Consider the following 26,869-nt stretch of genomic DNA (forward strand, 5'->3'; position numbering starts at 1 on the left):
GATCGTAGAGTACGAGGTCGAGTACAAATTGTCTTGAGGGGACAGGGTTGGGAATCAATCTACTTCTTGCCTCTCTCCGTCCCACCTTTCTCCGTCTTCCCTCCGTCTTTCATCTTCGTCCCTCTCCCTTTGCTCCCCCCCCCTCTCCCTCCTTCACCCTCTGTCACTCGTTTTCTTTATTTCAAACTTTACCAGACGTCAGCCCGGTGATCGGATGAGCTCATTGTACGGCGGGAAAAAAGTTTGGGGAATTTAGGTTTGCAGTGACGAATAGTCCTCTTCGCTCGAGAGTCGAGAACCCGAATGCCTCTCAGACGCGACGGGTCCCCCGCTTTTAGGGGGTAAATAAAAAGGAGTCGTATTGACGGCGATCGTCGAAACCACGCGACGAATTTTTCCCCTCCCCGAGAACGAGAAGATTAAAGATTTCACTGTTCTCCACTGTTAAAATTATATAAATTGAAAGTTTGGGGATGATCGTCTGTGTTAGAGCAACGCGCGTATCTAATACAATAATTTAATAACCATTTATTTAATCTAGAGAATCTTAGCACCAACGATTCAAGCAGGGAAATATCATTTTGAAAAAAAAGAATCGAGGAGCGAGTTTTACGTCGATATGTATACACCGAAACGCCATGTTCGAAGTATCGACGGGAAATAATGGTCCCTTAACATCCATCATGCACAGCCGCTGGTTTGTGCAACAGCAGCAGACCCTTGTCTGACTCACCCTTAGTTCTAGCACGGCGGACGGAAGAGATCCTTCCTCGAGAAATGCCAGATGCCACCCTCAAAGCGTAACAACGGGGCAACGAAACACGAAACACGGGCGCAACGTCAGTGAAAGTATAACGTATGGTCAGGTGCGACAGGCCGTACACTTATCAATCACTTAGCATCCATATATTTCTCACCTTTCAAGGGGACCGGGCTAAAAAGGGCTCCGCGTTTATATCGCGATCCAATCTGTCTGCTGGTAATGTAACGTGTGAAACAGCCGTAAAAATGCCAATGCATAGAAATGCATGGATTTTTGAACGCTCGCGAATAAGATTTCCCGTCCCCGTTTAGATATGTCGAATGCAACTATTTCGCAAAATCGTGTCGTGTATGTACAGTTATTGGATCGCAAGTATTCAAACATTCTCTTTTCTTTTTCTCTCTTTTCGTAAATATTTTCGTAAGATTATTATATTTTCATTTCAATATATATTAACATTAGGAAGGGATAAATATGTAACAATTTTGCCACGAAAATACGATCGTAACCGATTCGTAGTACCGATTATACCGCTAGGCGGCTTCGATCTCTCGTTAGTAATCATTTACGCTATTAGGTATAAATATCGAACTCGAGCAAACGAGCGTTGTGTAATTTTTCCCGTATTATGGGTGTGTGTGTGTGTGTCCTTCTCTCGAATCAAAGGATATTAATCCAGTTTTTGCGTTAAATCCTGTCAACCATCCATCGCTTGCCACGTGTCCTACTTTCCATTTCCAAGTAAGTTCTTTTATTTTGAAAATAATATTACGTTGTGGAGCTCTGGATTATTATTTTGACAAAAAATTTACTTGTTATACATTTTTATCGTTGTACATTTTTGGTAAAATAATTTCGATATTAAGGAAAATAACTCGGGTAAAAATTGAATACGTTTTCCTCGCCTTCGAGCAAAGTTCTTTTCGCGATAGTGGAACGTTATAATGCTCGCTCCACTCGGTATATGCCATGCACAGTGACTCGGGATAGCACGTATGCGGGCACATTGTGAATAAAATGCAGTCAGGAATGGGGCAGCCTAGTGCGATTATAATGCAGCGGCCGTAGAGCTATGGACCAAAGGTTCACCACTCTCCTTTCTCTGTTCTCGTCTCGCCAGGAACCTAGATTCTGGATACACTTTAGCGAGTCCATTATATAGATTGTGGTCGCGACCTCACAGCCAGGGACCCGCCACTAAGTTTTTCATCCCCTCCCTCCTTCTCTCCTCCCGCCCCTTCCCTTTGCACCGTCAGAGTGCTTCCATCCTTTCTCTCGAATGGCGGTGCCTTACTCATTTCTACTTCGTTTCCTCGCTCTACCGTTCATCACGTCCTGCGCAAAGCATATTTTACGCTCGGAGGCGACCCGATGGTAACAGCGTAATAAGAACACGGGGGTACGGAGATGACTGGTGTCGCTGAAAAGGAAAGAATTCTTTCCTATTAGCAATGGGACCGACTTAACCGTGAGGACGGAAGTGGAGGACAAGCCAGCGCGTAAATTAGAACGCCAGGAAAGAAACGAATTCTCTCCCTCTTGGGAGGGGATGGAAATTATTCCGAGCAATTTATTTCTGCGTGTAATTCTCGTTTATTCGCACGAATCGAAGGGATGACGCAAACATATACACGACGAACATTTCTTCTCCTCTGAAATTTGTTCCATCGTCTTTCTAAAATAATTGCAAGAATTATCTTGGATACTCGATAAGTACCGGTTATAATTACAAGTCATCCATTTTTTTTTTTTACTTTTTCTAACAATTAAATCTCGTTATCGTTATAAAATAGAATTAGATTTTTAGATATACCTTTCTCTATATTACGATCGTTCAAATTGTTCTCACGCATAAGAGATAAGAAAGTAAATTTTCCAGAAGAGCAATGAGAGAGGAATTAAAAAGTAAGGTTTTCGAAACGAATCATGGTTGGGGCACCGACTTCTATATCTTTCAAACGCGATAGCACAACGTTACGAGAGCGATATCTCTCTCCCCCGAGCAACTCGCAATAACGTTCGAGCGCATTCCTTTCCAGGCGCAAACATAATACGCTGGATCTCGGCTGCCATGCTCTCCGTTGTAACGATTCTTGGGAGCACCTACTACGATGATATCGTACTAGCAAGAAAACGAAATAATAAGCCGTCTAATGGTGTCTGGAATTGCGGGCATTCAGGCCGCGATTGGATGCAGTTCCAGACGCGGCAATTTTACCAACCAGTTTCGTCCCACGCCCACGGCCTTCCTTCCTTTGACTCGGCCACCTATCACGATCTTAATTCATATTTCGCAATCCGATACCTTTCTCGATAATAACCTTCGATTGAAATTTGATCGTTTCGATTAACCATTAATTAATCTTGGAAAAATTATCACTATAATTTTTATCATTATATATAATTTCATTTATGCATATTTATTATATACATACATAGATATACATAGATATAATTAACGATTAGAGTGTTATTCGTGAGCCAAGTATTCGGTATTCCCAGCAAAGGGGAAGAGAAAATAAGGCAAATGGAGCGGCGCTTGTGTTATCCCTATGTTAACTCGATTTTCGTGGCTGTCGCTTCGTATCCCCCTGTATCGGCGATGCCTTTAAGGAACAGGACTTCAAAGACCGATGAAAGGTAGCAATATGTTTTCCGCGAAATATTCACCCCGCCCTTTCCGCCCGTACAAATTCTTCAGAACCCCTGCCGCTTGTACGAGTTCCCTGAATCTTTAGGCAACCTGGAGAGAAATTATTCGCGCTTGGTCGATCCTCTTTTCGCTAGACGTTTGCCAAAGCATTCGCAATCTCGGAGCCTCCTCCGCCAATCCTTCGCACGAAACAATATCTTTAAATCTCTGGTTGTTGGCCAAGTGAAATTTTTAATTTGGAGGGAAAATGTTAAAGGTGTTAAAGGAAAAAAGAATGCTTGGAATATTTGTATCGCGTGTAAATAATGTTTCAAGTCGAAAGGGATGATACTTTTTTTCAAAATGAGCTGATTTGAAACTTGGGAAACTTTGAGTAATATATTTATAATATATTTATAATATATTTTGACATTCGAAGCCAAGTCGATCGAGGTTCGATATCATCGAAAGCTATCAAATGACGACAAATCTGATTGAATAAATTAATACAACGTGTTCTTGCAAATTCTATCCAATCTTTTATTTAGCAATTAAATGTAACAGGCTTCCAATAATTGAGTCACTTTAATTTCCAAATTACAAGAGGAGGGAAATTTTAAATTCTGTCTGCGAGCAAACCAACACAGAGAAAGAGAGAGAGAGAGAGAGAGAGAGAGAGTGAGAAAAACAGAGGTGTCAGCGAAAGGGATATTTTCCAGGAAAAATCCTCGCTGAAATGGCGTAACCCCCCCCCCCCCACCCCACCCCCGCTCCTTCGTTGGCCGGAACAATGGATGCTACGCTGGCATCCGCAGGATTAAATATCATAATTAATGTCGTCACGGTACACGGAGGCTGTGCGCGGGAGAATCGTCACCTTGGAGACACCCGCCATCACCATAGACCTTAGCGCCCCTCCCCCCCTACATTTTCTCACGGCTCGGCGCCCACCTCGTTACGAGATCAAATGCGAGCAGACAGAACAGTCCTCTATTGTGTGTACACGCTCAAGAAACTTTCGTTATTAACCTCGATCACGATTTCTTCGCCTCCTCGATCCTTTTTTTCTCCCTTTCGACCCACTTCACCCCTCTCCTCTTCGAGTTTCCTCGACTCCTTGGCTCGAGATCGACGTTTGGAAAAATAGCTGCTCCTCCCGTTCGTTCTTTCGGGGCGAGCCACGCTTCTTGTTTATTACTCTACAATAGGGAGGAGAAAAATGATTGGGATAGGACGTCTTGGTGATAAATGCCCCGTGGCTTGGGATATCATCCAGTCGTTAATTATACTTAACAGTGGAATACAAGGCGGGTATGACGTGGCTGCGAAATACGAGTAGGGAGGGGAGAGGTAAGGGAGTTTTGGGAGAGGTTTAATAAATTAAAGCGTAAGAAGAAGGCGAAATATTCCCTCGTATGTATCATCGATCGTCCACGCGATGTTTCGTTTATTTCCTGTTTTTCTGTCTGCTGCGAGAATCGGTCGGTTACGCAAAGGGGCGGGGATGAAATTAACGAGACGCTTGATCCAACGAATATCGACAAACTGGCTCGATCCAGCCAATATCCGGTGCCACGAAGCGCCACGGAACGAAATTTACTTCCTTTGATAGACGTTGGACCTGGTAGTTACGGCATAGGCATTGTCGGTTGTAAACCTCCTCCTCTCTCCCTCTCCCTCTCCCTCTCTCTCTCTCGTCGGTTCTCTGACGGTGGGTAGGTACACATTAATTAGGCTTAGGCTCGCGAGGTAGGTTTAATTACTTTCGCCAGATCAGAGTCGAATTCGGCGGGGTGGATGCAACGAGGGAGATGAATAGACAGAGAGAGAGAGGGAGAGATCGTAGGCAAAGGGAGACAGAGAGTTAGAACGATGTTAGATAATGGTGTACATAAAAATCTTTAAAAATTTTTAGAAAAATCTCATTAGAAGGATTCAATAGAAGGATCTCAAGCTTCGTTCTTTGATTTCAACAACGAAAGAAGAATAGATAGATAAATAAAGAGAGAGAGAGAGAGATCGTAGGCAAAGGGAGACAGAGAGTTAGAACGATGTTAGATAATGGTGGTGTACATAAAAATCTTTAAAAATATTCTTTTTGGCAATTCAATTATTTCTTATATTTGTAATTTACAATTGGAAAATTTAAAATTTCATTAGAAGGATCTCAAGCTTCTTTCTTTGATTTCAACAACGAAAGAAGAATAGATAGATAAAGAGAGAGAGAGAGAGAGAGAGAGAGAGAGAGATCATAGACAAAAGGAAACAAAAAGTTAGGACAATGTTAGATAATGGTGTATATAAAAATCTTTAAAAATCTTTAGAAGAATCTCATTAGAAGGATTCAATAGAAGGATCTCAAGTTTCGTTCTTTGATTTCAACAACGAAAGAAGAATAGATAGATAAATAAAGAGAAAGAGAGAGAGAGAGAGAGAGAGAGAGAGAGAGAGAGAGAGAGAGAGAGAGAGAGAGAGAGAGAGAGAGAGAGTTAGGGCGATGTTAGATAATGGTGGTGTACATAAAAATCTTTAAAAATCTTCCTTTTGCCAATTTAATTATTTCTTATATTTGTAATTTACAATTGGAAAATTTAAAATTTCATTAGAAGGATCTCAAGCTTCGTTTTTTGATTTCAACAACGAAAGAAGAATAGGTAGATAAATAAAGAGAGAGAGAGAGAAAGAGTTAGGGCGATGTTAGATAATGATGGTGTACATAAAAATCTTCCTTTTGCCAATTTAATTATTTCTTACGTATATTTATAATTTACAATTGGAAAATTTAAAATTTCATTAAAAGGATCTCAAGCTTCGTTCTTTGATTTCAACAACGAAAGAAGAATGGATAGATAAATAAAGAGAGAGAGAGAGAGAGAGATCATAGACAAAAGGAGACAAAAAGTTAGGACGATGTTAGATAATGGTGGTGTACATAAAAATTTTTAAAAATCTTCCTTTTGTCAATTTAATTTTACGTATATTTATAATTTACAATTCGAAAATTTCATTATAATTTTCTCCGAGGTAAGGATCTCGAGCTCCGTTCTTTGATTTCAACAACGAAAGAAGGATAGATGGATAAATAAAGAGAGAGAGAGAGAGAGAGAAAGTTAGGGCGATGTTAGATAATGGTATACATAAAAATCTTTAAAAATCTTCCTTTTGCCAATTTAATTATTTCTTACATATATTTACAATTTACAATTCGAAAATTTAAAATTTCATTATAATTTTCTCCGAGGCAAGGATCTCGAGCTCCGTTCTTTGATTTCAACAACGAAAGAGGGGTAGATAGATGTAGAGAGATTGATCACAGTTAGGAGAAGAGTAATAGCATGGTCGAGAGATATGAATCGCACGAGCGGCTGAGCCATTGTAAACACGAGTGTAACAGGGACTGATCCCTGGAATGACCTTCCCAGTTTCTAGCTAACCGGCGGGATCTCGCAGGTGCGGAGGAAACCGGCGGAATGATCGGTGTCGGTATCGCTTCTGGCGCTTCTGCCCGCCATTTCCGTGGACCCTTCGCGTCCGATTCGCGTCTGCTCTGTCTACCGTGCGCGCTAGAGAGAGAGAGAGAGAGAGAGCTCGTGCGCATTGTAATCGCGTCACGTTAGTTACCTACACTTCGACAATCACTGTAATTTGCGTACATTGATTAAATTGACAAGTGGAACGAGAATCCGCGTTGGCAGAGGATCGGTAAGAGGTAAGGGAGGAGACTCGAATGAAAGAGGTATTGCGAAGGGGAAGAGCAGTTAGGAGGGGGCTTAAAGGTTCGTTCTCCGGGGTCCTGTATCAAATTAAAACTTGCCAATCAAACGCGATATCGCTGCAACTCGATAGTAATTTTAATTAAAATTGCAACCGGCCAAGATCCGTTCGAGTGCGAATCACTCGAAGGGTGAAGCGGCCAAGCTTCGATCTTGCGGATTTAAGGGTTGCTCGAAAATCGGGCACCGCGATTTTACTTTGATTATCAATGCTAATTCGTGATTACTAAATATCTCAGAATTACCACGTATCCGCTTAGAAAGGTGTGAAACGTGTGACCAGCCTCGTTCGATATTCGGTATACGCGTTTTTTCTTTAAATTTCATGCAAACGACAAACGTTGTCGGGCTCGATATCCCAAGACGGAATTTTATCACGGCGTTTCGAAGCGGTTAAGAGGGGAAGGCATGCACAATTCGCAATTCGGTACGTGGGCGTTACTTTTATGGACGAACGTAAACCATGCCCCGTATACCTTCCTCCGTTAAGAGAGTAAGAGAAGCCTCGTACCCAAGTTGCAAGTGTTACAACACTTGGGTTGTAAAATGTTCTTTCCGCTGACAGGACATGCTTACGCAAACGAAGGTGGAAAAAATTTACAAAGTTCCTCTACCCCCCTCGATATCGAGTCGAAGAACGAAGAAGTCGAAGATAAGATGGATAAGAGGAGAGATCGAACGTAACGAAAGAAGAATCGGGGGTTGCGCAGGTATATATAGAGGGATTTGTAGAGACAGAAACTCGGAGAGCGGAGTGGTAATCGGATCGGTTCGTTCAGCCACCGGCGAGGGGAGGGGTCTCGTTATCACGTCGATCAATATAGAGGCAAAAGGAACTCGTGTCTAGGTGGCTGTAATTATTTCCACCTAAGGCGTCGAAGTTTAGCGCAATCATTTCTCAGGAAGGATGTTCCCCCTTAGAAATTGTTGGAGGCGAACAGCTTTACTCGCAAAACTTTTGCGAGCCGTCTCTCGCGTCGCGGGGAGAGCTCCTCCCCCTCGTCCCTGTTCCGGGACCACCCCGGTTACTATTACCTCGACACGGCTTCGCAGAGACGGTAACTAAATAGAAACTGATGCCGGGGAGCCGGCAAAGACCCTTATTGTCGCTCGGCAACGTACGAGAAGAACTTTCCTCTCCTCCTCGTCTCCTCCTCCTCCTCCTCCTCCTCCTCGTGCTCGAATAGAAGACGATTCTTCGTGTCGTTCCCACTCGTCGAGTTATTCGCCGTGTTATCGCGGGACTAAAAGCGAGCACGAGTGACAATTTTGACGAGAGTTTCGTGAAAATTAAACGATCCTTTCTGATCGAAAGAATTTCGAGAAATAGATTCGAATAGCCGTGTTCGACGAAGGGGAGGAGGGGAAAGTTGGAATTTTACAAGATCCAATATACGGAGAAGCATCTCTTCCTTGGGCATTTTCTATGCTCGATACATATTCACACCCTTCATCCTTCATCGACGGCTCCTCCGTGCAACATTCCTTCCCCCTTTTGTACTCTCCTTTTCCCTTTTTCTTTCCACAGGCGTACGATAAATTCCCGTGGACATTGGTATGCCATCAACGTCCTCGCTTCTTTACCTCTTCTCTCCTCGTGTGCGAGAGAGCGGCAAAGAGGCCGACAGAGGCGACTTTTGTCGAGAAGAGAAACCCTTTGCAATAATATTTCCTTCTCGAAACTTCTCGAGCGTAACCCCTCCCCCCCTCTTTTTTCTCTCGACGCATACGCATAGATCCCAAGGAATTCTTATTCCTCAATTTCCTAAGAATTTCTAAAACCTAAAAATTTAAAAATCCGTTTCCAGCAATAAACTCCTCGATGCCCCCGTAGAGCACGGCCGACAGTTTCTAATTACGCGTCGCGCTAGCGGAGATACCATCTACGGGATAATTATATAATACAGCATATTCCATCATGCATGCAGCGGGTGGGCCGAGTGTGTTTGAGGTGGTGAGGCGTGCTGATGACAGACAGGGTGTGCGGGTCCGATAGCGATAGCATCCCTTGTATCGCAGTGGACGATGGGCTGACTGCCCCCCTCTCTCTCTCTCTCTCTCTCTCTCCTCCTGGTCCAGGAACCATCGTCGCATTACCCTCTTCCTCATCCATCATGTCGACAGCTTCGTTATGACCGCATACTGACTGCGCCTCTGAGCCTCACCCATCCTCTCTCTCTCTCTCTCCCCCTTTTCGCCCAACTAAATCTACGATATTCCCCTCCACCCCCCTTAGACGACATATTCTCCTATTGGTTATCAGTCAACCGTGCCCGATTCTCAGGGATATTCAATACTTTTTCGCGGGACGACAGGAATTCGCGTGGATCGATATGGATCCGAGGCGAGTAAAAGTCCTGGTGTGTAATTGCCGATCCCTTGAGACTCTCCCCCCTTATGGAGCCTTATTATATATATCCACGCCTGACTGGAATCATTCCACCAGGAAATGGATAATTCTCGGGAACACGAAAACGTCGTATCATATCCGCGAAGCAGAAAGCTGGACGATGGAAATCGTGATCGAGGAGGGTGTGACAAAACGAGCAGGCCGCCGATACTCTCTCTGGAATCTGAAGTATTTTTCCCTTTCGAAGCTCCCCCTCTATCGAATTAACAAAGGAGGATATCAAATTAAATTACGCCTCCTCCCTCCCTCCCTCCCTTCCTCGTTTCGACCCCGCTCGAAAATTTGAAGTGCGCGTCGAGGTGTCGAGTATATCCCGGGCCCAGGCCAGGTGCGGCGTTTCCACCACCAGCGAAGGGCGAAGGGGGTGCTCGTTTCTCGATATATCGAGAATAATTTCGTTCCTTCCCTTTCGTACGGATTGGAAATCGGATGAAAAAGCGCGGAGGAGGAGGAGAATTTCAGGGATCCCGAATACTCTTAAAAAAAGGCTTTTGTTTTTCCCTCCCTCCGTACGTGGATACGTGGATACGCGTATATTCGGTATTTATATCGCAGCGCGCGTATCGCGTGTCGAGGGTCCATTGTCCTTTATTTCCACGAGGAGGGGAGGGGAGACAAAGGGCCGATATATATATCGGCGAGGAGAGAAATCGGGAATGATACATTCGCCGCGAAATTAAAAACTACAACACCGGTTTACAGGGTTGGTTTCGGGCTGCGGTGGTAGCAACGGCAGAGGCCGGCACTCGAGGTACGCCGACATTCTTTTTGGTTCGTTTCACGCGACACGTTCCATAAAAATGGGAGCACCGCCGACAGAATCACGCCCGAGAATATTGCATCGACAAAGAACGCTTCCGAGGGTATCAATTCAGTCGAATGGGTACATTGGTTCGGGTGAAAAAAATTCTTTTCTCCCCTCCCTCCCTTCGCACACACTCATACAAAACTGTAAATTCTTTCGTATCTCTCGCGTTCCGAGCGAGATCCACCTATTCCCCTCTTTGTCCTTGGCGCATCGCCTTCTCCTTTTTCCGCGCAAACATAATGAATATTGACAAACCGGCTATCCTCCTCCTCCTTCTTTTTCCTCTCTCTCTCTTTACCCACCCGTAGGCGCAAGCAGAAACAAATAGGACGAGACGCAGGGGGAGGGAGCTATCCCTTCGCGATACAGAGCCACCATTTTGCCCTGGGCACAATGTACCCTTTCTTCTTTCCACTCTCTCTCTTTCTCTCTCTCTCTCTCCCTCCTCTCTTCCTCCAACTCGACCCAATCGAGTTGCTTCGAAAATATATTAGTTCGGATTCGCGGAGTGGCGGAAAGCGAAGCGATACGGTACACCCACCCACCGCTGGTTTGATGCGATTTTCACGTGGAACGGCGCCGAGGAAATTACGGTGAAAGCGCGAAAATTCGCTTTCGTTGAAATTTCGAGAATGCCGCCGCTCTACCACTCTGCCTCTTTTTTTTCTTTTTTTTCCTTTTTTCTTTCTCTCTCTCTCTCTCTTTTTTTTCCCTGTATCGTTCCTCCACCACCGAGCCACTAACTCTTTTTCTCTCTCTCTCTCTTTCTCTCTCTCTCTAGGCTTTCCTCCCAATTTCAGAACCAATTTGTATATCTTTGAATGCGAATCTGGTGGCTGAATTGAATGTGTATCCCCGTTACAGTTCCCTCCTCTCTCTTTCTTCGTTACGAGTTTTATTTTTTATATATGTTTTTTTCGTTTTTTTCTTTTTTCTTTTTTTTTTTTTTTGATTCGTTATTATTACTTTTCCGGCCGAACTTTATACGGCATCGATACGGCGAGGAGATGAATAATATTTCAGTGATTACTGAAATAAAAATTACCTTTTTTTCCCCCTTTTTACACTTTAACTCGAATTACAATCGATTTATCATTCTTATACTATACTATTTTACAAAAAAATGTACCTACTAATGTATCTCTAAATTATCAAATGTGGGAAAATTTATCGCCAATGCTGTTCCCAAATCCTCGTCCCGATTTATATTATCGGGGAAACAAGAGAAAACAAGAGAAAGACGGGGATGTTCGTTCGAGTCTATTAACTCTTTTATACTCGCCGGATAAAAAGTGCGGGAAAACCGGCGTCATTAAAGTCAAATTTAGAAACGTAAGCTCTCTTTTTACCTCTCTGGAAGAGGGCGTAAGAACGTTTGAGTTTTTTCGTAGGAAAAGGGGTTGGCCTCTCCTCTTCTTTCCGGCCAGGCTGCGCACTTACCACCAAATTGCGGAGACCTGCACTCCCCCCGTGTATCCTTGCACACCAACAGTGCATACACGCACTTTTGAGAGGAACTACAGTGCTACAGTGTTTTCTTTCTTCCTTTTTATGGCTGGCTTCGAGGCTTAGAGAGCCGATTAATCAATCGAACGTTGGGAACACAATCGCAAATTGAATGAAATTGTTAGAGGAAAGAGGAGGAAAAGGTGAGATATCGATCTCCACGGTACGTTTCTCAATATCTTGACAAAGACTGAGTATCAATTTTCGGCTTTACTCGTTCTTCTTCACCTTTTACCGTCTTTTTTATTTAAGCATCCAGAAGCTGGAACAACAAGGAACGAGCTTTCCTCATTACGAACCGGACAGTTTCGGCCTTGTCTTTTCTTTCTCTCGAGGAAGCAGGGGTTTTTGATTGAACAGGAGGCAAAAGGCAGCCCCATCCTCCCAGGAAGCCCTTGTTTCATCGTTGCCTCAATTATTCTATCCCCTACGTTTTTCTTTCTCCACCTTCTTTCTTCCCCTCCCCACTGTCTCGTTCACGTCCGGTACCACTTACACCTCCCTCGAAGGAAACGCCAAATTATTTCTCCCTTCTATCCTATAATTCATAACTTTTCCTTAAGATTAATTTCGTAATATTTTTTTTTTTTTTTTCAACAACGAATAAGGAATTTTCCATTCCTCGCGATACTAAGAAAAATTATATTTACGTGTAATCGAACTCGTACTATAATATGGAGGATCCTGCCTCCATGTTAAAACAAAAAACATCTTAACCTCCGTATTAAAACAAAAGGGAGCAAGTCGGCCGATAGAGAATTCCATGAAACAGAAAATCCATCGTTTCGACGATGGTTACGCAACGCGACAGCGTGTTACGCAATCGTAGTGAAAACAGAAATGCGAAGCGTAGAAATGATGTTGTTGCATAAGCGACTAACGGTTGAGCTCGCAACACCGGCTGGAACTTTTCTAAGGATTCGTCGGGGAGAAACGCAATTAAAGTTAAACGCTGCTTCCCATCCACCCACGTCTCTCCTTTCTTTTTGCTATTTCTGTTTCTCTTCGGGCGGAGAACCGACAGTCTATAAGCGAGAGGTTTCCCCCTCCCCCGGGTTGGGGTTGAGCGGAGGGTTAGAGCAAAAGCGAATTCTCGTTCAAAGGGGCATTAATTCACGAGCTTCTCGCTGGATGCGAGATCAAACACTTTCGTCAATTAGCTCACGGTTCTTGCATGCGTATAATTGGCCTGGCGACCGGCCAACGTCGAGGGGGGATGTTGTCGACGGGGCGACTCTTGGAAAATCGTACCCTCCCTTTTTCCAAAATTTTTTATCCCTTGTAATAATATGCCTTACTTCCTCGGGTCGATCAGGTGTTTCAACGAGCTTCGAGATTCCATTTCGAGTATTGAAGAATATTGAAAATCGTTAAAATATCGTTCCCCTCTGCTCGGCTGATTTGGTTCGAAAGTTTTACGAAAATATAGAGACGTAATCGATCCCTCTTCCCGATCTCTTGACATTTTGCGTCTTGTATTATTTTTTTATTCGTGAAATTTTTGCTTTGAAACAACTGTCGCGTATTCAAGCAAGCGAGTATCGAGCCGATCCATTTGACCCAATTCCAGCGTGAACCCGCAAAAATGCAATCTATATATAGTCTCTTAATGGCTCTCCGAATGAGAGCATTTTTCGTAGAGCAGCTTGCCAAATTGTTTTCGCGAAATAAATAAAAATGGGAAAATTAACGAACTCTATCCGTCCCGATGTTAATCGTCCCCTCCCAGAAAAATAAGAAATTTCCTCGACCCCATCGTCCATCCTTTCTTCCTCTATCTAGTTCGGAACAAAGTTATAGAGAAATAAATAAAATCGGGCACGTAATTGCGGGGGACGTTTCTCGTTACTCGTCCGAGAAACCCGTGGCTTTAGTCCTCTTTAAAGCGGAATGTGGAATTTTTGCAGAGGCTAGAGCTCTCCGGGAGAAGAGTCGGTGTACAAATAAATACAAGATTCGACTGGGTGGAAAACCCGGGGGGGGGAAGGGGACCGAAAAACGTAGAGCTGGACCGCCATCGCCATCCCTTTTCCGCCGCTGAGAAACGGAAATCTCGACGTTTAATTCACGTTTAATGTGCGCTGCCCGACTGGACCTCTTTTTTTCCCTCTCTTTCTCTCTTTTCTTTTTTTTTTTTCACGTGCTTCCCCTTCTCACGCCGGGTGGTGGTATAATTAACCCGCCTCCGAAAACGGCCTGCAGGGACCAAGCCGCATTTTTCGAAGGGACTCGGTGAAAATTTCAACTCGTCTGCACTTCTCCGTTCGTGAACACTTTTTTTTCCCCTCCCTTCTTTCGCTGTTTCTCGTGTTTCCCTTTCTCTCTCCCTTTTTTTCTTTTTCTTTTTTCACTTACCCGGACGAATGTACACGGACATAAAATTAAGTATTCGAGAACGGTTAAGGGCGTTTCTTCTCGTTTGCGCGAAATCTTTCTTTCTTTTTTTTCTTACGACCACGTGTCCTTTGCTTCATTCGTCGAGGTGAAACTGCATGCGTATTTGCAAGTTATTAAAGAGTACAATTATATATATTTAATAATCAGCAGAGAAGGATTGTATAATTGTGTGTAGGAAAAGATGGAATCGTTTGGTAATATTTGCTCGTCAATTGAAAGAATATATCTCGTACGAATTTTTGAATAGAATTTGGAAGCTTGTCTTGTGGGATACAGATTCATGGGAAAGACACTGTTTCCCGTTCGTTGTTTGTATTTTTGCCAAGAATAAAAATTGAACGGCGTTGGATGACGCAGCTGAGTTGCACGAAAATTCGGGCCACGGCGAGAGTGGCCGAGAGGAAGAGAAGAGGATGGAGAGAAAACAGGGAGATTTCTGTTTCGCGGAACGAACAACGGGTATCAAATATTTGTAGCGTTTCTGCCTCGACAATGCCTCGCTCGATAAACTCGAAAGTTTGTTTACGGTTCCCGGTTATTCCTTCGTCGCCCTCTCCCTTCAAAGCCATTCGGATTCCGTCCGTGGTAGCGATCTGTTCTGAACCTCCGTCGAATTTTACGCGGTAATTGGATCGAAAAAAATTCCGATTTTCCACCTCTTTTGATTTATTATTATACGACTCGACAACATCGCGAAACGTAAACGTGCGTAAAATTCAGAAGAATCTTTTTTCTTTTAAAAATTCTATCAAGGCCATCCGTTAAAACTGATGTATATTTCTGAACCATCTTTCCCTTCGAAACGATACGATTGATATCGTTGTGTAAAGGAAATTTTTAATTAACAACCATCTCCGTCCTCTTTTGTTCGTTTTTCTTCTCGCTTTCTCGTTTTCTAGTCGTCGCAATGAAACCATAGAAATTGTATTAAAATTGGAAAAACTTTAAAGACAGCGACTTCAACTTACTTTGATAATTTATAAATTCATAAAATGAATATCTTTCAATTAATATTATTAGACTAAAAACCATACAAAATAAATTAATCTCAAAAGAAATTATCGTAGCTACTAATCGCATAGATCCTAAAATAGAATAATTACAATTAGAAATTCAACCAATAAATAATAAAGGATAAACTCCTATTCCTAAAATTAATATCATAAATAAAATTCCATAATTTAACATATACATTGAATAAATTCATGGATACAAAATTCATAATGTTAAAGATAAAAAAAAATATTATTATTGGACTATAAATATATAAATTTGAATAATTAAAAAAAATATCATTCTTTAGACAATAACTTTAATGCATCACTAAAAGGTTGAAATAACCCCAAAAATAACATTTTATTAGGACCTTTTCGATCCTGAATATAACCTAAAATTTTTCGTTCTAATAATGTTAAAAATGCTACACTAATCAAAACTATAATTATAAAATAAAATAATTAGTGAAAGAAGGATAGTGGAATCTTGCCGTTTAAAATGCTCGACACGACTTTCGATATCTTCGTCTTTATCTTGTTCTCAGTTTACAACGTGAAGAATTCGAAAGAAACATATATAGGTCACTGGGTCGCAGACCGATTTAATTTTTCCACTAATTGCGCAAAGTATTATGGAAATTTTGAGTCTCGATATTGGCATTGATTTTGGCATAATCTGAAGCTCAACGAACGCCAAAAACGTGCAAGTGTGGTTGCTTGTTAAAAGGAAACACGTTACGTTTTACGTAACCTCGACAAACAGTGGCGCGGGACAAACAAACACGGAAAACTTGTTCCGACGTGTTTAAGAATCAAGGTAAGCGTGAACGTGAAATTGCCTCCGTCAAATTCATAACGTACCTCGAGCGTGGAATTTTTACCAAAATTAACCCGCGAATGTTTCAAAACGTAATCACGATATATTCATACGCACGAGACGAAATCTCCGTTTCAACTTTTTCTCCTCGCTCTTGTTCGTACGAAAAATTTCAGGAATAGAAGAAAAATCGTGGAGCGAGGGTTAGGACGTTCCATCCCGATTCAGTGTTCCAAGTTAGAGTTCCCCGTGACGCGAACGAGCGCGGAAGAGTGGAGTGTTTCTCCGGTGATTTGCAACTTCTTTATCGCAGTTTCGTGACATTTGCGGGGGGATGGCCCCGTTGTTCGGGGTGTGGAGGAATCGGGGATGATTCAGTGCGGCCTAGATGCTTGCTGGCGATTGTCCAAATCACTTCTGGCTACCTAAGTTCTGGACTGGTAAGAGCTGTTTGTACTTAAGCGGGCCAGACAACGCGCGAGACGGGAAAACATTTCACGGGAGGGAGGGAGGGAGGGAGGGAAGGGCGCCCTCTTGCTTGAAACAATAAACGCTCCGTCTAATCGAGCGTGGAAGATAACGAGCGGGAGAAGGAAAGGGAGAGGAACTGTTCGTGGAGAAAAGAGTTGTTTGTTGTTTGGGGATCGCCTGCTATACTCGAATTGCGAGACCAGGGCCAAATTTCTCGTTTCCCCAAAGATTTCCCAATAGATCTTAATAAAACCCGCTTCCTGTTTCCTCTCCTCGAGAATTATTCAATTCTCAAAGCGTTGCCCTCGAAAACTTTTATCGCCCCCCCCCCGCCCCCGCCGTTTAATTGAATTCGGGGGGCACGGGGGAGGGGGAGAAGGAAATATCCGTTTCTCGAAATTTTTCTCGTCTCTAACGCTGTTGTTTTCAAACCGAAACGTTTGTTTTACGCTCTTCCCGCGAGAGGCGCTTCGTTTGCGTCGCAAACGATTCTCGTTACGGAAAATCGTCGACCATGTATAATCGATATATTATGAAAACGATGGAGATGTACGATTTGTCCAATCGATTCGCATTTCCGTTCCAATTCTCCAGAAAACTTTAAAGTTTAAAAAAAAAACACATATATAACGGAGGAAAGTTATATTTTCTTTCGTTTGACGTTTATTAATGCCCGTTTATTCTGCATTCGTCAGCGAAAACGAATGGAACGGAAAGGGGAAGAGAGAAAGAAGAGAGAAAAAGGCGAGATTACAAGATGGCCGCGTGACAAACGATTCGACGCGAAATAGGCTTGCCGGTTTCGGGATCAGCTCGCATTTACCACGCTTCGACTAACTTGGCTTCCACCTCATCAATCTTAGGCCACTTGGGTAGCGCTTGGCAATTACAATATCGGCTTGCTCGACGAGAGTTTGAGGTTGCGGCCGAAAGGGGTGGTTCTTGGCACGCTAACCCGAGCTTAAAGCTTCTGCTGGCTCGGCTCGGCGGCTGTGCCCCACCTGGCCTGGGGGAGGGAGAACATGTCCCACCTGTTGCGACCGATCACTCACTTGAGCCGTGGATTTGTTTAAATCTTGATAACGTTGGACCTCGTATCAGCTTAATTTCAATTCTCCTCTGGGAAACGGAGAAGGAATACAGGAGGTATCCTCGATGGATTTAGCCGTCGTTCGCCTTTCCCTCGGTTCAATGGATCGCAAACACGGCCGTTTGATAATTGCGTTTGATCGGGATTCGTTCATTCCTTTGCGCCATCCGAATAAATACCCGTTTTATTCGTAAATTGCGATATATAATTGGCAAACGATTATAAGAAATAATTCTGAGATCTCGTTTAAAATGAATACGAAGAAATAAGACGGATGTTGAGGAGGAGAAATGAAGTAAAAATATAATTCGTGAGCCTCGAAAATCTTTCCCATTGCACGGAAGCCGAACGGTTTTTGAAGGGTTAATTGCACGAAACAAGATCTCGTCTCGTTCGTGTTTTACAGACTGGACGGTTATCCAGAGCTTCGAGGCGGAAGATGACCGTTGGAATTTATGGGGCCGTTAAAGTATCCCCTTTGGTCTCGTAAGCCCTACCACTTTTTTCCCTCCCCTTTCTTCTCTTCCCTTTCCTTTCCTTTTCCTTTACGACTCGTGCGTTAACACGTTCGCCATACAACACGTAGATTCGTCGCGAAACTATTTGCGAAATTCCTCGAATCTCTGCGCATTCAACGGAACTTTTATTTTAATATCTTAAAATCCAACGCGAAGGATATCGTTTCTCTTCTTCTTCTTCTTCTTCTTCTTCTTCTTCTTCTTCTTCTTCTTCGAGAGGGACGAGAATTGATTCCACCCCTTTCGTTCGAAATTGCGTTCGAAATTAGAAGAAGAAAAAGAAAGAGAAATGAATTCCCTCCGCCCGTTCAATTATTTGTGGTTGATATGGTTAACGTTTTGAGAAAGTTAGGATTTTGACAAGGAAATTGACAAGGCTTCTGAAAACTGGGAAGCGGATATGATCGGTTCTGTGTACGAGTTGCTTCGTTCTCGTGGAGAGACTAGTTTGCGCCCAGGTAACAATCCGTTCGAGTTTAGTGCACTGTTCTCGCGTCCGGTTTATACCCCGGGTGCCAATTAGTTACTGGCATTACCAACGGCTTCCTCCTAATTAACAAAGTTTCGTTTATCAACGATGAGGAGGAGAGAAGTGCAGGGAAGAGAGGGAATAGTTTAAACTTTGCTTAAAAAGATCTAATTAATCGATTGATTAACGAGACGAATATTTCTTTCCTTCCCTTATCCTCGAATTTGGACAAAAATAACTCATTTTTCAGTCAAAACATTTCCCGATGATTTTCTTTTCTTTTCTTTTTCTCGATCAAAAAAATATACGAGAAGAAATATACGAAAAATATAGGAATATTTTTTTCGAATTCGGTCAAAAATAATTCGTTTTCCAATCAGATGATTTTCTTCTCTTTTCTTTTTATATGAGGAATACGAAGAATAATTTTTTCCCTTCCCTTATCCTCGAATTCGGTCAAAAATAATTCATTTTTCAGTCAAAACATTTCTCGATGATTTTCTTTTCTTTTCTTTTTTTCGATCAAAAAAATATACGAGAAAAAATATACGAAAAATATAGGAATATTTTTTTCCCTTATTTTCGAATTCGGTCAAAAATAATTCGTTTTCCAATCAGATGATTTTCTTCTCTTTTCTTTTTATACGAGGCAAGAATAATTTTTTTCCCTTCCCTTATCTTCAAATTCGGACAAAAATAATTCCGATTTTCTTCTCTTTTCCTTTTCTGGAACAAAAAAAATATACGAGGCAATATATTTTTTCCTCGCCTTATCCTCGAATTCGGTCAAAAATAATTCGTTTTCCAATCAGATGATTTTCTTCTTTTTTCTTTTTCTCGAAAAAAAAAAATATACGAGGCAAGACGAATATATTTTTTCCTCCCCTTATCCTCGAATTCGGTCAAAAATAACTCATTTTTCAGTCAAAACATTTCCCGATGATTTTCTTTTCTTTTCTTTTTCTCGATCAAAAAAATATACGAGAAGAAATATACGAATAATATAGGAATATTTTTTTCCCTTATTTTCGAATTCGGTCAAAAATAATTCGTTTTCCAATCCCGATTTTCTTCTCTTCTCGTTTTCTCGAATATTCTGAAACGATCGAGTTTTAATAAAAAAAAAAAAAAGGAAAAAAGAACGATATAATTAAATGTTAATTCCAAGAAGAAAGTTCAGAGGAAAGTTGTGCCTTTATTAATTGAACGAAATATAACCAGCTTCCGTAATCTTTCCGTAATCCCTTACGCATCCCTCTTGATTTGGCTTGGAGGGTTTTGTAACGGGGGTTTTATTTAACCGATAACCGTATCGCGTTACTAATTGAAACGTTAATAATTGCTGTTTCACGAGACCGTGGACCGCGGACGGGGAGTATTCGCGACACACGAAGTTTAATCGAATTTCGTGAAATTTCTATTAGCCTCGTTCCGCATAAAATGCGCTGATCAATCTGCCTACGAGTCGGGGATAATTAAGTTTAACGAAAAGTCTGCTTATGGGTAGGGAGAGAGAGAGAGAGAGAGAGAGAGAGAGAGAGAGAGGGCTGGAAGCCACGGGCTTGGCGCGAGGCGTAAGTTTAATAGCGGTGGTTACCTGCAAGCCTCGATAATCAACTGCGATGTCGAACTCTGACAAGTTTGACAAAACCTGCCCCCTCTAAGAAGTAACACGATTACCGAAGTTCGACGCACGGTTTACAACGACGTGGCCCTCCCCCCCCCCCTCTCCCCCCTCCCCCCGCCTCCGTGGAAAACGATGCAGGGAGCAATATGGATTATCCTCTCTCTCCCCCTCTCTCTTCTGTGTCGGTGGAAAATTGCTCGTAATTATTAGCCCTTTCGATCGATCGAACAAATCCAATATATTTATCGTTAATCATGATTAAAGTTTGCACGAGTCTCAATGGATTCGAACGATTTCGTTCGACAAGCTTTGATAATAATTTCGTTTCGAGTATGCACGATGGATTTTTGTACGCGTTTTTCCCTCATCGCAAAGTGACGGGGGAAAGATTATCGTAATTTTCTTCTTTTTTCTAGATTTGTGGAAAAAAAAATTCACTTTTAAGTAATATCGAAACGGTTTCGTATTTTCTTGCTGTTTTTTTCCCTCTTCTCTTCGTGTATCTGGATACACGTTTATTATTTCAAGTATTTATTTTATATCATTTTATATCACGATTGAAATATAGCGAGAGGCACTCGCAAATACTTGATAACGCACCGTTTGAAATATAACTGCGAATCGGCATTGAAATTATCGGCGTAACCGATGTCCATTCGTTCGAAAGGAAATTTTATTCCGAAATGATGGAAATTTAAACGAAACATCCTTTTTTGCACGAAATTTTTAACTCGCCAAAGTTTTTCTCTTGGAAGGCAAATTGATAACTGGGCCAGCCATTTTGCGAAAATTTTCAATAGTTTTTTAAACTATCCCTCTCTCTCTCTCTCTCTCTCTCTCTCTCTCACGAAAGTTCGAGTAACGTCTTCTCGCGAATACGCACAGCTTGTCATGGCCACGACGAGAGAGAAGAAATTTGCCAGTCTCCTTTTATCCGCCAATAAAACAATATCACGTTTAAAGGGACAAATAAATTTATAGGCAATCTCTGGATCCCTACGTGGATCCCTAATGCCTTGCCGAGGTTCAAACGCGATGGATCAAGCGAAGGGAAGACGAGGAATTGGAAGTCGGTCGACGAACACGTAGCATAAAGTCGTAAAACTCGGCTTATGACGATGTCGTAAGCCGCTCTCTATTTTTCTTTTCTCTTCTTTCTTCTCCTTCCCCTTTTTATAATTGGGGCTATTCGTCCCGGGGATAAAAATCGAGCTCGTAATAAGAGAAGATGCAGAAGCTTCGCCTGAATCCTCCGTATAAATTTTATTTGAAAATATTCGGGCGGCTTGATTAACTATAGTNAAAAAAAAAAAAAAAAAAAAACGATAAATAGCAGCCTTCCTCTCGGCGGGAAGAGAAAATTGTAGGCTCATCTTAACGACACACTAAAGCTTCGTGGCTTAATTCCAGGCTTTAATACGACACGACCAGATGACGCTCCACTATTTTGTTTTATTCACGCTGTGCCGGTGGAAGACACGCTTGTACACGTGAAACCCATCCTATTTGCATCGCGTTATAAGGATAAAAGAATAAAAAAAGAGAGAGAGAGAGAGAGAGAGAGAGAGAATTTCTAAATTTCGCTTTGACCAAAAAGAAAAAAAAGAAAATACACACAAGAAATCACTTTGTTCGTTTCTCCCTTATAAATTTGTCCCTTTACTGTCTATAAATTTAAAAAGGAGGCAATAAGTGGGTGGTGGATAGAAACTGATAGAAAACTTTTACGAGGAGAAACTTATCTCGTGCGTCGACCTCGATAAGAAGAAAAAGAAGAAAAAGAAGGGGGGGAAAAAAAGACAAATACGAGAATCTATATATATATATATTTGTCCACGACAATAAAACGAGTCAGAGAAAGAGAGAGAGAGAGAGAGAGAGAGAATGTTGACGCTAGCGAAGAAACAATTCGTTTCGTTATAATAATCCGTTTCTCGTGACTCGGTGGTGGTGAAATAAATCTATAACGCGCTTCATCCCCCCCGTATCCACCCCTCGCATTCGCCTTTTTCCATCGCCGAGGAGAGGAGGCGTTGTCGGTATCTCGGCCCATTGCCACACACAAACCACCGCCGCCGCCTCCGCCATCGTTCCACCAGCGTGGTGATATACAGCATAAAACCGCGAGAGAAATACTATCTTCATTGTCTAAATGGGTGCCGATAAAGCAAGCCGAGTTTACTGCGGACGAGATTGTATTTATCATCGGGCGAACGCACGCGTTATGTACCTTGCTATCCAGTTATCTAAGACAGATACGCTTATACTATCTATCTTCTGAGAGAAAAATGCGGATCGTGCCCTTTCCGCCCCTCGTGCGAAAGGGGGATGCAATACCGACGATACTGCGATGATCGAGAAATTAAAAAAGCGTTTCGCTTCATCTTAATGTATACACTTTGAGCTCAATTTCGTCTCAAGGAAGGTACTTTTCGTTACTCCAAGTTTTCGTTACTACCAAGTCGAAGGGGAAATAATGTGCGGCGAATTTAATTTATCGAGGAGGGTGGGGGAGGAGGAGCGTTTTGAAGCGGAACAAATGGACGTTACGTGGACGTTTGGGAAGGGAATACGTGGGAGTTTAATATAATATTTAAAGGGAAAAGCCCGGTAAGTGTGGCTCCATTTTCCACTGTTGGAGGGGAGGGGAGGGGAGGGAAGGGTGTGGTCACGTGCCGAGGAGAATGCCGGGCACGACCTTCCATGCCGTCGACCTAAGAAGGATCCCATGCTTGGCTAAGCACAAGGACCGAACCTTTCATTCCACGTACGAGGAATAGATCTGCAAGCTCTATTAAATCGTGATTCGCCGGGGGTAAAACTCGATCCAACAATTCGGCCAGGGAACGACGAAACTATCCTTTCTTTGAGAATTATGCCATTCCCGTTTATAGAACGTAAGCACGTAAAATTCTACTGAAATTACTTTCATCCTCTCTCGATCACCTGGGTCGAATAATTTTCATTGAGATCGTATCGTTGTTGGATGCGCGCGCAGAGAATTATTTGCCGTTTCAATTATTATTATTATCTCTTTTTTAAGTGATAGTATTTCGTAAAAAATCAACCGATTGCGATTGGACAACGAGTAGAAGATAATTGGCCCTCTATCGATTTCGAAAATTGTGCAATCGTGGATTGAATCCAAATTGAAAGTCGGTCAAGGAATTCTTCGAGTTTGTTTTTTTCTTTTTCTTTTTTCTTTTTTTTTTTTTTCTTTTTCGAAATTCAAGATATCTTTTGATAAATTGTTACGCGCGAGCGCAACGACATGTTTATGGTAAACAACAGGGAGGTTGAAATCGAATATAGGAATATTTAAGGGACGCTTCGTTTGTTATCAATTAATACGAAAATCAATGATAATCGAATTCCATAACGTCCACATGTTGCATTTCTGATGCAAACATTATGTTTCCAAATAGGGGAGAGGGGGTGGTCGTTGCGTTGCATCTCTGTCGATACGCTTTTCATCCCGATACAGGAAAATGTAAACTCGACGATGCATTTGCTTTTTGAAGTAACAAGTTTCATTTCACATCGTCCAAATAACTATTAAACATATGGAAAATATTTGAAATTAATACCAAGCTGGTATTAAAATCCTGGTATCTTTTACCATCCGTAAACATAATTTTTTAATTAACATGCGACAAAGTATCCATCGCTCAACGTCCGTCCGAAGAATCTTACTAGATTCCACGGTGAAATTAACGTCTTCCCTCTTCGCAACACGGACGTTTCTCATCTCCATAGATGCACACGCGCGCCACATTACGCTCTCAAATAAATGATACCACGTAAGATCAGCGAGCAAGAGCGTACGAGCGTAATACGAGGCCTGTTCATCATTCTTTTAACGTATTCCACGCTCGTCTCGGCGCGGAAGGCCGAGAGAGGGCAGCACCGTCGTGTCACCAAAGGCGAAGGTGGAGAGAGGGGGATAGCAAGAGCAATACTATCGTGACTGCCACCACGATGTTCCTTCCTACCGTAGACCTCTTCTTCTTCACCTGCACACACACACACACACACACATATATATACACGCGCACAAATACGTTTAATCCATAGACGAGTCACAGCATACGTGTACACGTCTCTCCTCAGAGTTTGGTCCGTCTCTGTTCGTGTTTACTCTCTACCTTGGCCTGTTCTCATCGTCTGCAGCAACCTAGCAGTCTCTCTATCCCTCATATCTCCCGTCCTCCCCCCGCTCCACGGCCCCCTTTTTCTCCTTCCTCTCCCCTCCTTTCTAGCGGCGAGAGAGAGGGAAACGACCAAAGAGACGGAGTCACGTCTCCAGACCGGAGTTGTTCTAATTAAATTACTTAAGCGTACGTGTATCCAGGGATGGTTTCGGCCCGAATGCTCCTACGTACAACCGCACGCCACGAACGTTCGAAAAGGACGTCTGGGCGCTGCGTAGTGTTTCATTCCGGGCTTCACAAGTCAACCTACCTTCCCCCTTGGCTTTGGATCGATTCCCCGCTTTCCACGGGCTTACGAGTGAAACGGTACTCGTAATCTTTGTATTTCGCCGGTGTGATCCAGATTTTTATCTTCCAGACTATAGATAGAACGTGATAGAGATAACTATCGCGCCCTCTTTCCTATTCTTTTCTTCGTTTCGGGAAAGATTACTTTTCCCGCAAATTTCTGCCCAAAGAGAAATTAAAATTCTGTCGAGAACATAGAAACAGAGGGGATTTACCTGTGACACGTGTCTCAAGTACGAAACCATTACATTTGACGTCAGTTTAAACCGTGGATAGGAGGAGATATCATCCCCTTGGAATACTTATGAAACGACGTCCTCTTGCTGCCCAATCTTTTTCCATCTGTAAATTATTCGATTTGAACACTTTTGAATTTTGAATTCTTTTTTTTTTTTTCTTCAATTCGCAATTCTTTCGATGATAGATATATATTCCCCCCTAGAAAAATATTCAATCTTTTGAAAATTTTTTTAACTTTTTTTAACGTAAGCTTCCTTGTTTCAGGAACGAGAAGAATTCTTTCATTCGTGTTTACAACTTGATGAAAATTCAACGCGGATCTGTCGGCGCAGTTTCATAAGCCTGTTCCGCTGTTCGAGAGTGAAGAGATTTCTCTCTTTTTCGTGCCTCGAAAGGAAACGAAAAGTGAAAAAGAAGTAACTTAATATCCTCCATCTTGAAACTGGCTTGCTGGAGAGAGAGAGTGTCTCGGCCAGTGTCTTATCATACCGGTTGTGCTGCCCTTCTCTTCTTTGTCCGTGCGGTGCACAGAGTCGACGACATGGCGACAGGTGGAGGGTTAGAGACACGTGTCCCCTCTCGCTCCCTCCCTCCCCCCCACGCTCGTTTCTCATAGCATCGACAAAGGATTTGTCGATCTCCATTACTGGAAAGGTGAATGAACGGTGAAACCATGAAACGTACTACCGTATTATACGAGAGACGGATCGAGGGGCAGAGCTTTGAGAGAGAAATGGAGAAACCGATATCTTGTATCGTGTAATATTCTTGTTCCTGGTGTCAGAGAGATTGCACTCGTTTCAAATTTATCGCTTTATCCCCGTCGCGTTATAAATTTCTTCTCATTTTGAAGCATAAAATTATTCTTCTTTCGCGTTATTATCAAAGTTATTGTTAATACGTAATTGAAACATTAAGGGATAATTCAATTTTATTCGTACAGATGAATTTAATTCAAATTCAAATACAATAATTACCGAGTAACTATAACTGACTTACTCGACGATAAGTTTTGATAAGTTGCTCGTAAATTGGTATTTAAACTAAACTAATATCGTTTATCGAAATATACTCTAATATAAAAGATATGAAAATCTTGAAAGTTGAAATATTCCATATTCTTTAAATGAAAGAGCAAAGCTTGCTTGTACAAAAATATTAAAAGACGCTATTTTTACGATTATTAGTTGTTGCTCTAAGTTTAACAATTGAGAATTTTGTATTTTCAATGAAATTTTTCAATCCTTTTACGAGCAATATCTTCGTTTATTATATTCTATTTTTGAATCGGAATTCCAACAACCTTGCTTTCATCCAATCACGCATAAGTTAGGATTCGAATAATCGATGAAAATCTTTTTTTCGCTTTATCCTTCTTTACATTCCAATTTAGTTGCTACACTCGCACATTAAATTAAACTAGCAATTTCAGTAATCTGTTTTTGCCTTTAAGTCTATCGGAAGGGTCTGATTATATAGCGGAGACAAGAAATTTCGATTTCACTTTGCACAATACGTGCCTTGATTTCCCTCTTGCGTAAACACGTTCCTCCCCGTTGTTGGGACGTTAAACACATACTGTAAACCCACATTGCGCTGCTCCCTGCTTCAATGTCTCCTCGATAACGGGAAAAACACTTAGCATTTGTTATGCAGGGTAATGTTGGCTCGCGCTAAGAGACATTTGCTAAAAAGGCAAGTTGGCTTTGCGAAGAGAATGCGGGGGATTCGCACTCCACGAAAAGATTTCACCCCTGAAATTCTATTATTCATATCGGGTTTCACTCGGAAGAGAGTATTCCTCCTATCGAGTTGTTACGATAAAATGGGAATAGAGAAATTATCCTCTTTCTT

At 42.1% G+C, this 26,869-nt stretch overlaps 1 protein-coding gene across 6 annotated transcripts in view; it reads right to left on the bottom strand.

The window, feature by feature from the left end:
* Positions 1-26,869, bottom strand: part of LOC122715634 (CUGBP Elav-like family member 4) — a 513,357-nt gene that overhangs the window by 125,629 nt on the left and 360,859 nt on the right. Inside the window, exon 1 of one of the 6 annotated variants that reach the window (XM_043937971.1) lies at positions 24,991-25,070. The exons of the other annotated variants lie outside the window; for them this stretch is intronic. The gene's annotated coding sequence lies outside the window, so the exon portion shown is untranslated. Of the gene's footprint in view, positions 1-24,990; positions 25,071-26,869 lie in introns of those variants that run through there. 6 annotated transcript variants of the gene reach the window in all.

This window comes from Apis laboriosa, unplaced genomic scaffold (assembly GCF_014066325.1).
Source record: "Apis laboriosa isolate Shangri-la unplaced genomic scaffold, ASM1406632v1 scaffold39_cov144, whole genome shotgun sequence".
Classification (NCBI taxonomy): Eukaryota; Metazoa; Arthropoda; class Insecta; order Hymenoptera; family Apidae; genus Apis; species Apis laboriosa.